Raw genomic sequence first — 13,362 nt, forward strand, 5'->3', positions numbered from 1 at the left:
CTTTGAGATCAAGCCCGCCTTGATTAACTTGGTTCAAAGCCACCCCTTTTGTGGGAAGAGCAACGAGTCACCTCACGAACACCTCAAACAATTCGAGCACTATTGTGACACTATCAAGCACAATGGTGTCACATCGGACTACGTGAGGTTGACCTTGTTTCGTTTCTCACTACTTGGGCGAGCTAGTGATTGGCTTGACAAGGAGGTCAAGCCCAACTCACTTCGCACTTGGAACGAGGTGACTAGTGCGTTCTTGAGCAAGTTTTACTCGCATGGAAAGACGGAGGAATATCGCCACAAAATTCAATCCTTTGAGCAAAGGCGAGAAGAGTCACTGTTTGAAGCTTGGGATCGTTTTAAGGAGTACCAAAGGGAATGCCCTCATCATGGGATCCCTAAGTGGTTGTTACTTCAAACCTTCTACTTGAGGTTGAGCCCAAGTTCAAAGACAAGTCTAGATACGGGCGCGGGAGGCCCCATCATGAACAAAACCGAGGATCAAATTGAGGAGATAATTGAGGACGTGGTCCAAAATTATCAAGCTTGGCATGTTGGTGCAAGGGACTATGATGGCAAGGGAAGGAGTGATGATGGTAAAGGATCAGTTTATGCTATGGAGCAAGCTAGGATCATTGAGAAGCTTAGCTCGAGGTTGGAGAAACTTGAAAGCACGCCAAGCCAACCACCATCTCCATTTGCGGGAAGAGCAACAAGCCAACCACCATCACCATCTACAATTACACCACCTTCGGCTACTCTTCTCACTAAGGGGAAGAGCTAGGTTAGTTCCTATGACAGAATGCCTCCGGGCACTTCTTTTTGTGATAATTGCCAAGATTTTGGTCACTTCCCCAATGCATGTCCCTTGGTTCATAATGTGTCTTTTGTGGATTATGGCCCTTCGTATGAAGGTGATTTTGATATGGAATATGCCCATGCCTTGAATGAGAGGTCTAGGAATGATAACCCCAACAATCAAAATTTTGCTAGGCAACCTAGAGGGCCCCCTATGTACGGTTCCCACCAAGGCTATGGCTAAGGAAGTGGGTATGATAGCCAAACCCGAGGTGGCTATAGAACACAAAGCTATCAAGGACAAGCGCCCTATGGTCAACCTCAAGGTTTTGGCAATCAAGGCCAATACAATCAAGGTAGTTATAATGGCAACCATCAAGGTCGAGGGGGTTATAACTACTCTTATGGGCAATTTAGGGGTGCCTCTAGTGGGGGTTATCCTTTGAACTCGGGAGGTCCATATGGTGTGTCTCAATTTACACCTCCCGAATTCAATGGACCGAGGACCTTAGGCAACCAATATCAACCAAACCTTAGTGGTTATGGCAATGCACCTCCACCACTCCCGCCTCTCAAGTCTAATCTTGAGGCTCTCATGGAGTCGTTTTTGGGGGCGCAAGCCAAGAAGAATGTCGAGTTTGAGGATGGATTCAAGCAATCCAACACTCACTTGAAGATGATTGAGACCCAACTTGCACAACTAGCTAGCACCATCAAAGAGCAACAAGTGCACACTAGCCTCCCACCCCAAGGTCAAGCATCTAAAAAAATTTATTCGGTTGTGACTCGGGGTGGGATGATTCTAGATGATGATGCTAAGCTAGTTGATGCATCTTGCTCTAGGGGTAAGGATTCTACGAGGAATGAGTCTCCGGACTGTGATAAGGCGGAAGAGGAGTCTCATGTCGACAACGTGAGAGATGGTGTTAAGTCGAAGGAGACCACTCTTCCTCCTCTCCCAATTCCTCCTCCCCCCTACCCTCAAATATTTGCCGGTAAAAAATTTGATGATCAATTCCATAAGTTTTGGAAAACCATTAGCAAGCTATATGTGTCATTGTCTTTCACCGAGGCGCTCAAGCAAATACCACATTATTCTCGGTTCATTAGAGACATTTTGAGCGGCAAAAGGACTTGTGGCACTAATGAAACCGTGCACCTAACAGAGCATTGTAGTGCTTTGATTTCAAGCCATTTCCCCCCAAAGCTCAAGGATCCCGGGAGCTTCTCAATTCCTTGTAGCATCCAAGAGCTTAGGTTTGACAACGCTCTATGTGACTTAGGGGCAAGTGTAAGTATTTTGCCGTTCAAAATCTATAAGAAACTTCGTCTTGGCGATCTCACCCCTACCCCTATGTCCTTGCAATTAGCCGATCGCTCGGTTATGTTTCCTTTGGGTAGGGTTGATGATGTTCCCCTTGTGATAGGGAAGTTGACTTTTCTTGTTGACTTTATTGTCTTGGATATCGACGAGGACGCCCATACCCCTATTATTTTAGGGAGACCATTCTTGGCTACGGCGGGTGCTCTCATCGATGTTCAAGGTGGCCTTATCACTTTGAAGGCGGGAGACGCCAAGGCTATTTTCAAGCTTGCTATTGATGATCATTGTTTCTCTAAGATGAGAAGTTGTATTAAAGTTGACACTCTTGCTTGTGTTGAGCACAATCATTCTTGTGCTAATGCTTCTAACAATCCTTGTGTTTTTAAGTGTGATTTTGAGATTGATAGGAAAGTCAAGAAGGATATGCACGAGAGCTCCTTTGTGCTAGGCAAGTCTTATGATGATGTCATCACCATTCCCAACACATTCGGGATGGATCTAGATGATGTGGGGTCACTCACTCCGACATTTAATGGTAAGAGGTGTATGAGAAAGAAGTCTAAGCAAGGCAATCCTACGCCTAGGAAGACTTGGTTTGGTCCCCACTCAATAAGTGGTGGTTTGGGTAAGTTGTTTGTGCCCAAGGAGGCCAAGAAAGGTTTGTTGACTAGTGATGACCCAAGGTTGGTTGTGTTTGACCCCCATGATCTTTGGGGGGATTTGTCAAGCTAATAACGTTAAACGAGCTCTACCGGGAGGCAACCCGTGTATTCATTTCCTCTCTTGTCCCCCCATGAGCTTTGGGGGGATTCGTCAAGCTAATGACGTTAAACGAGCGCTACCCAGGAGGCAACCCGGTTAACTAACCCCTAGTTTTTGTTTTCGTTTGATTTTATGCATTAATTTTCCATTTAATTAGCTTTATTTTCATTTCCTAGTGTAGTTCAAAGATTTTTGCAAAATCATGTTTTGTGCGACCGAACGTCCTTCTTCGTTCGATCGCACAAAACTGATTTTGGGAGGCAGAATGCCCATTTTTTGGTAAACGGTCGCACAGAATTATCTGTTCGATCGCACAGGTTTGTGCGGTCAAACACCTTTTTCTGTTCGGTCGCACAGCCTGGCGGGGCTGAATCTGACCTCTTTTATTCAAAAATTCGCGAACCACCCCCATTTTCTTCAATATACTCGACACTCCTCTCACACTCTCAACTTCTTTGCTCTCTTCTCTCACTTTAGACTACTTCTCCCCATCATTCTCCCTTACTTCCCTTCACTAATTTCAATTCCCATACATCAAATTCACACAATCTCATTCATCCCAACCCCTCAAATCCCCAAATTTTCAGATTTTAGCAAAAACCCCCAATTTCTAGGGTTTTGTTGAATTTTGTCAAAATTGTGTGTGTGGTGAATTGGAACTTTAGAAGCTACTTGGGATCGATCCTATACCACTTTCTTTGCTTGTGGTGATAATTTCTTTCCCTTAATTCTTATATTTCATTCCAATTTCACCATGTTCATGTTATTTTTGGATTTTCTGAAATTTGTGGTTTTTGGGTGTTTGTTGATGCATGTTTGTTATGTGATTGATCTTTAATTGTCTAGATGAGCTATGCATGTTTGATTCCTTGTTCCATTTAAGCTCTAGACTTTTTGAGATGATTTTGTGCGATTTTGGGCTACTTTGATTATGCTTGTTTGTGGAAGTGATGGTTGATTGATTGTGGTTATTAGTGTGGAGTAATGTGGTTAGTTCATACTTGTTGAGGAGTTGGTGTAATGTTTGGAACTTGTTGAAGAGTTGATGGAGATAGTTTCACCTTAGCCTTTGTAGTTGTTTGTTTGTCCTAGATTGTAAACTAACTTAGTTTTTCCTTCTTTGTGTGTCTTGGTTTGTTTTTCTTTTACTTTTGTAGATTTTGCCTTGCTTAACCTCATCATTCCATGGCACCCAAGCGCTCCAAGAAGAACCCCACCACCTCTACATCAAACCCTACCGCCTCTACATCAAAGAGGAAGGCACCGGCTCCGCCGGGCATGGAAACCTACGGCATTGAGTTCACCGAACAAAGATCTTGGGATTTCTTTGAGCTACTTTCCAAGAGAACCATTAAGCCCACCAAGTTCTTTCATCGGGAGAGCGTTCGTAGCTTGGGGGTCGAAGCCGAGGTTGACAAGTTGATCAAGGAGCTAGGGTGGGAAAAGTTCGCAAAGTTGAGTGCCCCAACCTACAAAAGGTTGACATTGGAGTTCCTCTCCTCGGCACGGAAGAATATTATAGAGGATGAGGACGGTGATCTTGTGATAGAATTGAGCTTCCAAGTCTTCGGCCGCCAACACAAGTTGACTAACAATCAAATCAATGCCATCTTCTCCATCGACTCGGAGTACGGGCTCATCATGAACCCAAGGTCCGAATGTGCTAACGACTATGATGAAAATAGTTGGTGAAGGGCGCTCACCGGAGACGACGGGGATTTCTTCTCCGCCTCGGCCAAATCTTCCTCATTCCATCATCTGGCCATCCACATCATGAGTCGGCTCCTCATCTACGCCCTTTTCTCTAAGGTGCTACCGGTGCCTTGTCGGGCACGGAACTTGGTGGTTTGTGGTTGGACACACAAGAGAAGCAAGGGATCCTTGATTTTGGGAAATTTCTCATTTCCTGGATCATCGAGGTTCGGGATTCCCACTTGAACAAATCCGACATCCTCCTTGGTGGCATGCTCACACTGCTCGTTCGGTTTCTACCGAACAACCCTCATGCCAAGGAGATGGATGCTTTGACTCCCGTTCCTGGTGGTGAATTCTTGAACATCCGAGCGATGTACAATGCCACTTGGCTCCATTACACGGTCAATGAGCCGCAATTTATTTGGCAAGTGAAGAAAGCCGATTGGTGCTATCTTTCGCACCCGTTCATTACTTCGTGGTCCTGTAGTGTCCGTCTCTTGCTTCCGCGGCATCAGAATTTTGTCAACGCCGCCACCACCACCGCCACTACCAAGCCTACCAGTACCTCCACTCAAGCTCCTCCTCGACCTCCTAGTCCACCTCCCCCAAATGCGGGTAATATACCTCTCTCCTCTCCTTTTGACTTGAAGGGTTTGCAATCCACCCTTGCGACTATCTTGCAAGGGCAAGAAGACCAAGCTCGTACCTTGGCTTCTCTTGCTCCTCAAGGGATCCGCACGGGAGATTCTTTTCCCGATTTTGACTCGTCCTACTACGGTAGGCGGGTGTACGACTACCATGTTGACAAAGGGGACTTTTCCCCCTATGTCAACTATCCTTACCAACCTCCCCAACAAGGGCCCGTCCCTAGTTGGAATGAGGAGCGTACACCCACTTACCCGTATTGGACGGGCCCCTCCCAACCCGGTGTCACTCCCCCCTCCTTTCCTCCCTATGACTATACTATGATGGGAGGGAGTGACTACCGTGGTGATCCAATGTATCCCACTCCCCCTCCGGTTGATCGGCCCGATGGTTGGCCCGAGGATTTCACCGGGTGGCCTAAGGATTATGTTGGAGGTTGGGATAGGCCCCGAGGAGAGCCTCCCCAAGGCAACTGCCCCCTTAAACCCGAGTATGCTTGGCCCCCCTATACCGACGCTTCGGGTCCTGATGTGGATCCCACCTACAAGTTCACCCCTTTTACGGACGAAGAGGCTCATGCTCATCGTCTTAAAATGGATGAATATTGGAGGCTTTATGATCTTGAGCGGCGTGGGGGGGGCCCAAGCACCTCTTAGGGTTCCCTCCACTTCTCCCCCATCTTATTGTGATGGTATGCTTGTATTTAGCTTGGGGGGAGAAGTGTGACGTGGGGGTTTGCTATGAGGAGTTTTTGATGTTTGTTGGTGTTGATCCTCTTGCCACTTCATGTGGTTATATATATGATGATGAGCTTTTTCTTGTTTTGAGTTTGTTTTGGCCATTTGGCCTTGTCTACTAACATTTTTCTTGATTGTTTTTTAGTGTTCTTTGTGGTTTGGTTTCGTTGATGTGAGTTCATGCTTTCCGCCAATGCCTTGTTCGTCCATATTTTGGTGAGTTTGGTTCGATTTTTACCGGTTCTTTGCGGGACTTGCTCCCACGACATATCCGATAATATCCTTCTATCTCACATGCATTCTTTGGGACGGGCATCTTGCATATGGAGCATTTGGTTGGATGGGTAGATGTGCCCCTCCTTGTTTAGTTTTAGGCCTTGAGGACATGGCCTAATTCTAGCTTGGGGGGAGTTTTGTTGTGTAGTTGCCAATTTGTGATGCTCATGTCTTGGAAACCATACCATTATGTGCACTTGTATATATTAGTTTCTTTGTTTTTAGTTTGATTTAGTTTGATTTTAGTTTCTTTTCTTTTCGTTTGTTTTGTTTGTTTCTTTTTGTTTTCCTTTTTGGTGTGTTTTCTTATTTTCTTCCTTTTTCTTTCTTTTTCTTTCTTTTTCCTTTCCTTTTGTCCAGGCAAGTTTTTCTAGGTTTTCTTAGGCAATATTCTTGACTTGGGCAAATAAAATTGGAACTTGTAGACTAGAATGCTTTTATTCCTAATTGGTAGATGTTTACACGGTTTTTAATGTCTTGGGTCGAATTTAGGATTTAGGTGTTAAGAAAGTTGGTTGAACTTTGGGTAGCATGCGTCTTGAACCCTTGGCTTGTGGTAAGATGGTGTCGATCTCTCTAGTGACTTGAAACCGGAGAGAGTGGTATTTGCTCCCATGTGAGGTTCATGTTCAAATTAGCCCAAACACATATACATATATCGAGTGGCATGGATCCTTGGCATTGACTTTCTTATCTCCCGAATTTGACTATTTCCTTCCCAAGACCGCTACCGAACTACTTTAGGGGACGATAGAGGCATTTCTTTCAAGGACTATTTTTCTTTTTACATTAGGACTTTATTTTCTATTTTTCTCATATGTTTTTGTTTGCATTTGCCCCCTTGCTAGCTATTTGAGCCTTTCCTCTTCATTTCTTATGATCACATTACAAGCCTAATAGCCTTTGTTTTATTTTCACCCTTAGAAGTGATAGTGAAGCTTTGTGTTATGATGCTTGTTGGTTTTGAATGAATATGCAAAGTTGAGGAATGATTGTTTTTGGTATGAATGGCAAAATTTGGGAAATATGTTGTATATAGTGAATAAATAAGCAAAAGCAAAAAGAGAAAGTAAAGTTTTGAAAAAGCCAAAAATAGAGAAAAACAAGGCATGAGAAAAGTTTCAATTGAAACAGAAAAAAAGAGAAAATCAAATCAAGAAAAGTGCAAAAAGAGTTGTAGTCTAGAATTGTTTTTGAATAAGCTTGGGGGTACCCCAAATAAGTGGTATGAGTTTGTTTTTGGTTCGATTTGCTTGAGTAGAGCTCTATCATTGCGCTTCACTTTAGGTATGAGCACCAAATCCCAAATTTGTTCCACACCTTACCCCTAGCCTACGTTACACCCTAAAAAGTCCTCTTGACCCTTTTGAGTTGAGTCATTGTCGGTGGAGGGAGGATTTGGTCAAGTTTATGGAATGGGATTGTCATGCTAAGATGTCGGGTAGCCTATCTTGTTTTCTCCGGCGCCTTCGCGGTGTCTCGAGACGCTATTCTCGAGGGTGGAAAGGATCTAGAGATTTGACGTGGTATGCTCGGTTGAAGGGGAATTGATTAGTGCTTGCCCTTAGTTCGCTTTGCTTGGCACTTGAATCTTTCACTCGACTTAGGACATTAGTTAGCGTGTACTCATTTATTTTGTTAGTGATATTTGTGTTCTTTTATACTCGTTCCATAATAAAGGCCCTATCTTGGATTTTGTAGTTTAATTTTGCTTTCTTTTCTTTTCTCTTTCTTTTCTTTTTCTTTTCTTTCTTTCTTTTCTTGGTTTATTTCTCTTTAGGTCTTGCCTTGATTATATTTTCTAATTTTGTTTTTGTAGATTTTTGTAATTTGAGTAGTTTCTCATTCTTCCCTAATTGAGTTTAGTTTGCTAGAGACTAGCAAACGCTTAGCTTGGGGGAGTTTGATGAGAGACATTTATGTCGCTCCTATGATAGGATTTCATGTTAGTTTTTTATAGTTTTTATAGCTTTTTGTGTGATTTTTATAAGTTTCTTTCCATCTTGTGCTTTATAGGTGATTATGATGAAAAGTGATGGAAAACAAGTAGAATTGAGCCAAAACAGGGCTTGTGCGATCGAGTTGCTACTTGTGCGCCCGAACAAAGGAGAGCTGATGGCATCAAGGAATCTGCAATTTTGTGCGACCGAACGTTCCTTCTTGTTCGGTCGCACAAAATGGATTTTTGGAGACAGAATGCCCCAAAATTGGTAAACGACCGCACAGGTCTTTCTGTTCGACCGCACAAAAGTTGTACGCCCACATAGGTGAAATATTTAATGACATCAATCATTCATCAATCCAAACATCAATTTCCCCTAATTAAGCCCCTAGATTCTCGGATGCGCCACCTCTCGGATGGAGCACTAGAAGCAACCTAGCCTAAGGAAGAGCTTTTGCCTAATCCTAGACTACTTGCATATAATAGGCACAACTATTTGCTAACACAAGATAGGCTCATAATGTCTTGCCAAACCTAACCTATGCTTTCAATTGAATCTAATCGAATAGCATTTGCAACTACCACTCAATTAAACATGGATATCCTATCACCAAATCATATTTAATCACATTAATCAATCAACAATCAATCATCAATTTCCCCTAATTAAGCCCCTAGATTCTCCCCTTTCCCTAACCTAATTCTACTCACTAATCATCCTAAGAATCAAGAAATCCATTAATTCTAGACTAGCAAGCATGAAATTGAAAGATTAGAAAGAGAGAATCAAAGAGTAGAACAACTAATTGAACAATCAACTAGGGAATTAAGAATCAAAGTAACTAAAGTAAACACAAGAAGAATTCAAGAATTAAAGGAATTAAAGAGCAATCAACAATCACAACAAAAGCAAGAAGTAAGAAATTGAATTGAATTGAATTGCAAGAAATTAGAAGAAGAGTTTAGGAAATTACAACTTGATGCTTCAATGGAGGAGAGTTTCTCTCTCTTGAAAATGCTGAAAAACTATTTTTGGATTCTAAAAATGTTAAACTAAAATTCCACACAAATAAAATAAAAGAAAAAACTATTTATAAGTTTCCCCAAATAGAAGCCGAAATTCGAAAATATGCAGCCCGCGCAGCCATTCGGTCGCACATACCCTATGTGCGACCGGACATAAGAAACCCATTCGAGCAAACATTAAGCCATGTGCGAGCAAACGCAGAGAAGAACAATTCCTTCGTCATGTGCGACCGAACGAGAAATCCTGTTCGGTCGAATGGTGTTTTCTTGGCTCATGTCTCCTTTGCAGTTTGATTCGGTCGAACAGAAAGACCTGTGTGGGCGCACAACTTTTGTGCGGTCGAACAGAAAGACTTGTGCGGTCGTTTACCAATTTTGGGGCATTCTGTCTCCAAAAATCCATTTTGTGCGACCGAACAAGAAGGAACTTTCGGTCGCACAAAACTGCATATTCCTTGATGCCATCAGCCCTCCTCTGTTCGGGCGCACAAGTAACAATTCGATTGCACAAGCCCTGTTTTGGCTCAATTCTACTTGTTTTCCATCACTTTTCATCATAATCACCTATAAAGCACAAGATGGAAAGAAACTTATAAAAATCACACAAAAAGCTATAAAAACTATAAAAAAAAGCATAACAAACTAACATGAAATCCTATCCTAGGAGCGACATAAATGACGCTCATCAACCATGAGTTGTTGCGTGGGAAATTAAATATTAATTTCTATGTTCTAAGATACAGTTGGAAAGTCTTCCACATATCCGTGAACTGCTTGGATAAGTAAATCCAAACAAAGCAACACTAGCAACCTAAACAGTTGAAGTAAAAGTAATTATTGCCTAAGAAGCAATAAAACAGGGTTGTTTATGTTAAAGAGTTCTTCACTGAACTTGGGTGGATCACATGTCTGTTGACTTGATGGTTCTTCATTGAGAAATGTGTAGAACCACTAATGTAGCAAGAAAGACTAGATCACAAAATAAACATATTCAAAAGATCTTATCATCTATCTCGAAGAACATTCGATGAAAAGGATATTAAAATTGTCAAAGCATGATAACTAAACCTATGCAACAAGTGAAATACAACACTCACATTGTGGCACTGGAAGTCAAACATATTTTTGAATTCCATTAGTTGTTTTATAGATGGGTTGGGGGCCCATGGTTGTAAAACATTGGGGTTGAACATTTATCATATATGAAATGTATTTTCATACTCCATTTAATCTTGGTTTAGTATTAAATGATGAGTCCTTTCAATTTGACGATATATTCAAGATAGACTGTCAGGACCAGTCCTGTGACTAAGAAATGTCTATCAAGTGAACTTGAATGTCAAAAGTTGAAAATGTTCCCTGGTCTGATTGTTCTATAAAGATGGACGCATAGAAAACACCAGACGACTAGAATGCAAGATGACTAGTAGTTCTGTTTCTTGAACTATGTGGACATGGCAATGTCGCAATCATTTGTATAGATACTTACTTTGGGAAGACTAGTATCGGACAGACCTATGAAACTTTACTGTAAGAGATGAAAATCTGTCATAAGTAAAATTCATTAAAATTATTAGACACTAATCCTCAATACCTGAGTGATTTGAGATTACTTGTTTGAGAACTGGTTACTTTGACGTTGTCAACCGTCGCACCGTAAAAGGAGGCCATAACAGAAATGCTCGGGTAATCAACTATCAAACGAAGTCTAATCTCAAGATCGCAAGATTGGGATTTTCCTCCCATAAATCGGGACGAGATGCTAAAAGTTGTAAAAGGCCACTCGGAGAGCTAGAAACTGTAAAATCCATGGCCGTGCTCAGATGAATCATAGGCTATGATTATCTGTTTATTTGATCAGCTGAACTCTGAAACCGAGAAATACCTCTGGACATAATAAGGATGACAACTCTTAAATTACCTTATGTTCATGAGCAAGCATCAAGCGACAAAGGAATTAGGAAATGCACACTTGTCCCTAAGGACAAGTGGGAGACTAAAGGAAATAATTCTTTTGGTCTAAGTATGCATTCAATGTTAAGTCTAATAAATGTTGTTCAGTATTAATTAATTATGCAAGTTAATAATTCAGTGAGATCAAGTGAACTGTATGCCTAGCTAGAGGCCGCTTCAGTTCAAGTGGAATTAATAATATTAATCCACAACTTACTCTTGACTGAACCCGTAGGGTCACACAAATAGTACGTGATCGGATCAAGTATTTAAGTGAATTAAATACTCCATTTATGGATATTCGGAATCGACGGATCTCGGTTCCAATGGGAGCTGAAATCGTCAAAAGGCAAATTATGAATGCTCCGGAAACGATGATATTGCCGGAAACGAAAATATGGATCGTATCGGAAATACAAATATTATCCAAGTCGTAGATGTAGCCGGAAACGGAAACATGGTACGTATCGGAAAATATTATCGGAAATGGAAATATTGCCGGAATCGGAAATATTGCCGGAAACGGAAATATTGTCGGAATCGGAAATATTATCGGAATCGAAAATAAATTCCGGAATCGGAAATATTAAATATTTGTTCGAAACGGAAATTAATTCCGGAATCGGAAATATTAAATATTGTTCGAATCAGAAATGAATTACGGAACCGGAAAATTAATCGGAAGCGCGACGTACGAAATAAACATCGGACGAGCTTGCTAGAAGCAAGGCCTAGCACGAAGCTAGGCCTGCGCCTAGCGAAGCCCGCGCACAGCAGGCGAGCCAGCAACGCGCCAAGGCAAGCAAGGCCCAGCCAAGTAACAAAGCAAGGCCAGGCCCAGCATGCGGCAAGGCCAGCAAGCTGGCGCGCCCTTCATGGGCTGCGTACCAGCTGCTGGGCCGAGCCAGTCCACCGCGCGCGCGGGCAGGCCCCCTCGTGGGCTGTTCATGCGTGTTGGTGTGTTCGTGCATGTTACGAATCCTTAAGCGTTTAGGATTTATCCGATTATACTATTTTCTTGAAACAACTAGAATTAGTTGTTATGCAAAACACTAAAACTAATTGATTTAATTTGAATAAAATTCTAATAGAATTAGATAAATTGAATCGTAGTAGGTTTCTAGTTCCGATAATCCTACCCTATAAATAGGTGATGGCAATCAAAATTTATAATACATCAATTCAAGTATTCATATAGTTTTAAGTTAAAAACTAAGGTTAGTAATTTGCCACACAATTATAAACGAATAACATAATACCTTAGGCTAAATTCTAGTTAATTGAATCTAAGGCGGATCCGAACGTTTTGTGGACTATCTACGGAGGGACTACACTTGGAGTCCTAAACTTGTTCTTGCTCGGTTCGGGAGTAGCTAGGGAAGGCACGCTTCGAATGTATGCATCCTAAATTATGCTAATTGTTATGTGGCAATTAATTTGGATTCCTTGCTTTATGGTTTTTCCGCATGAAATATATGTTTTATATTTGTCATAACCTAACACATATTGCTGAGTCTATTAATTTATGGCATGCAAGGTTGGATCATCTCAACATTTCTTCAATGAAAAAGCTTAAACAAGTTAACTTGATTCCCAGTTTTTCGAAAACTAATTTTGAAAAATGTGAAGTATGTGTTGAGGCCAAGTTTGCAAAGAAGCTATTTAAATCAATAGATAGACAAACTGAAGTACTAGAGCTTGTTCATAGTGACTAGGGGGATTTCAAAAATTATGAGAGCAGGGGTGGTCAAAGGTATTATATTACTTTTGTTGATGATTGCTCAAGATTTACCATGGTTTATCTTCTCAGGTCAAAAGATGAAGCTGAGGAAATGTTCCTCAAATACAAGGCCGAAGTGGCACTACTACATTTTTGAGATAATGCAACGGTCCAAGAGTGTCTAATGCGACACCTACATTCTTGCCGTTGCAATAAATTAGGCTAATGCAACGGGTTTTACCATACCTTTGAAATAGGAAATCTAATACAACGAACTTCCCCTTACCATTGCAATAGGTAATCCGAACCGTTGCATTAGGTGTAATTAATTTGGCGCAAATACGAATATATTTTCCCGAAATTTTGAAACACCACCCGATCCCATCTGTTCATTCTTGAACTTTATATTTATTTTCTTAAAAAAAATCAGTCAAATGTGTTCTCCAAAAATAAGAAACGACAAAGAAAAACCTCAATTCCTTCTTCC

The 13,362-nt window shown here is 41.5% G+C and overlaps 1 pseudogene; it reads right to left on the reverse strand.

The window, feature by feature from the left end:
• Window positions 1-292: 292 nt before the first annotated feature.
• LOC130460364 (uncharacterized) lies at window positions 293-393 on the reverse strand (annotated as a pseudogene).
• Window positions 394-13,362: the final 12,969 nt, after the last annotated feature.

The sequence above is a fragment of the Spinacia oleracea genome, chromosome 4 (genome assembly GCF_020520425.1).
Source record: "Spinacia oleracea cultivar Varoflay chromosome 4, BTI_SOV_V1, whole genome shotgun sequence".
Classification (NCBI taxonomy): Eukaryota; Viridiplantae; Streptophyta; class Magnoliopsida; order Caryophyllales; family Amaranthaceae; genus Spinacia; species Spinacia oleracea.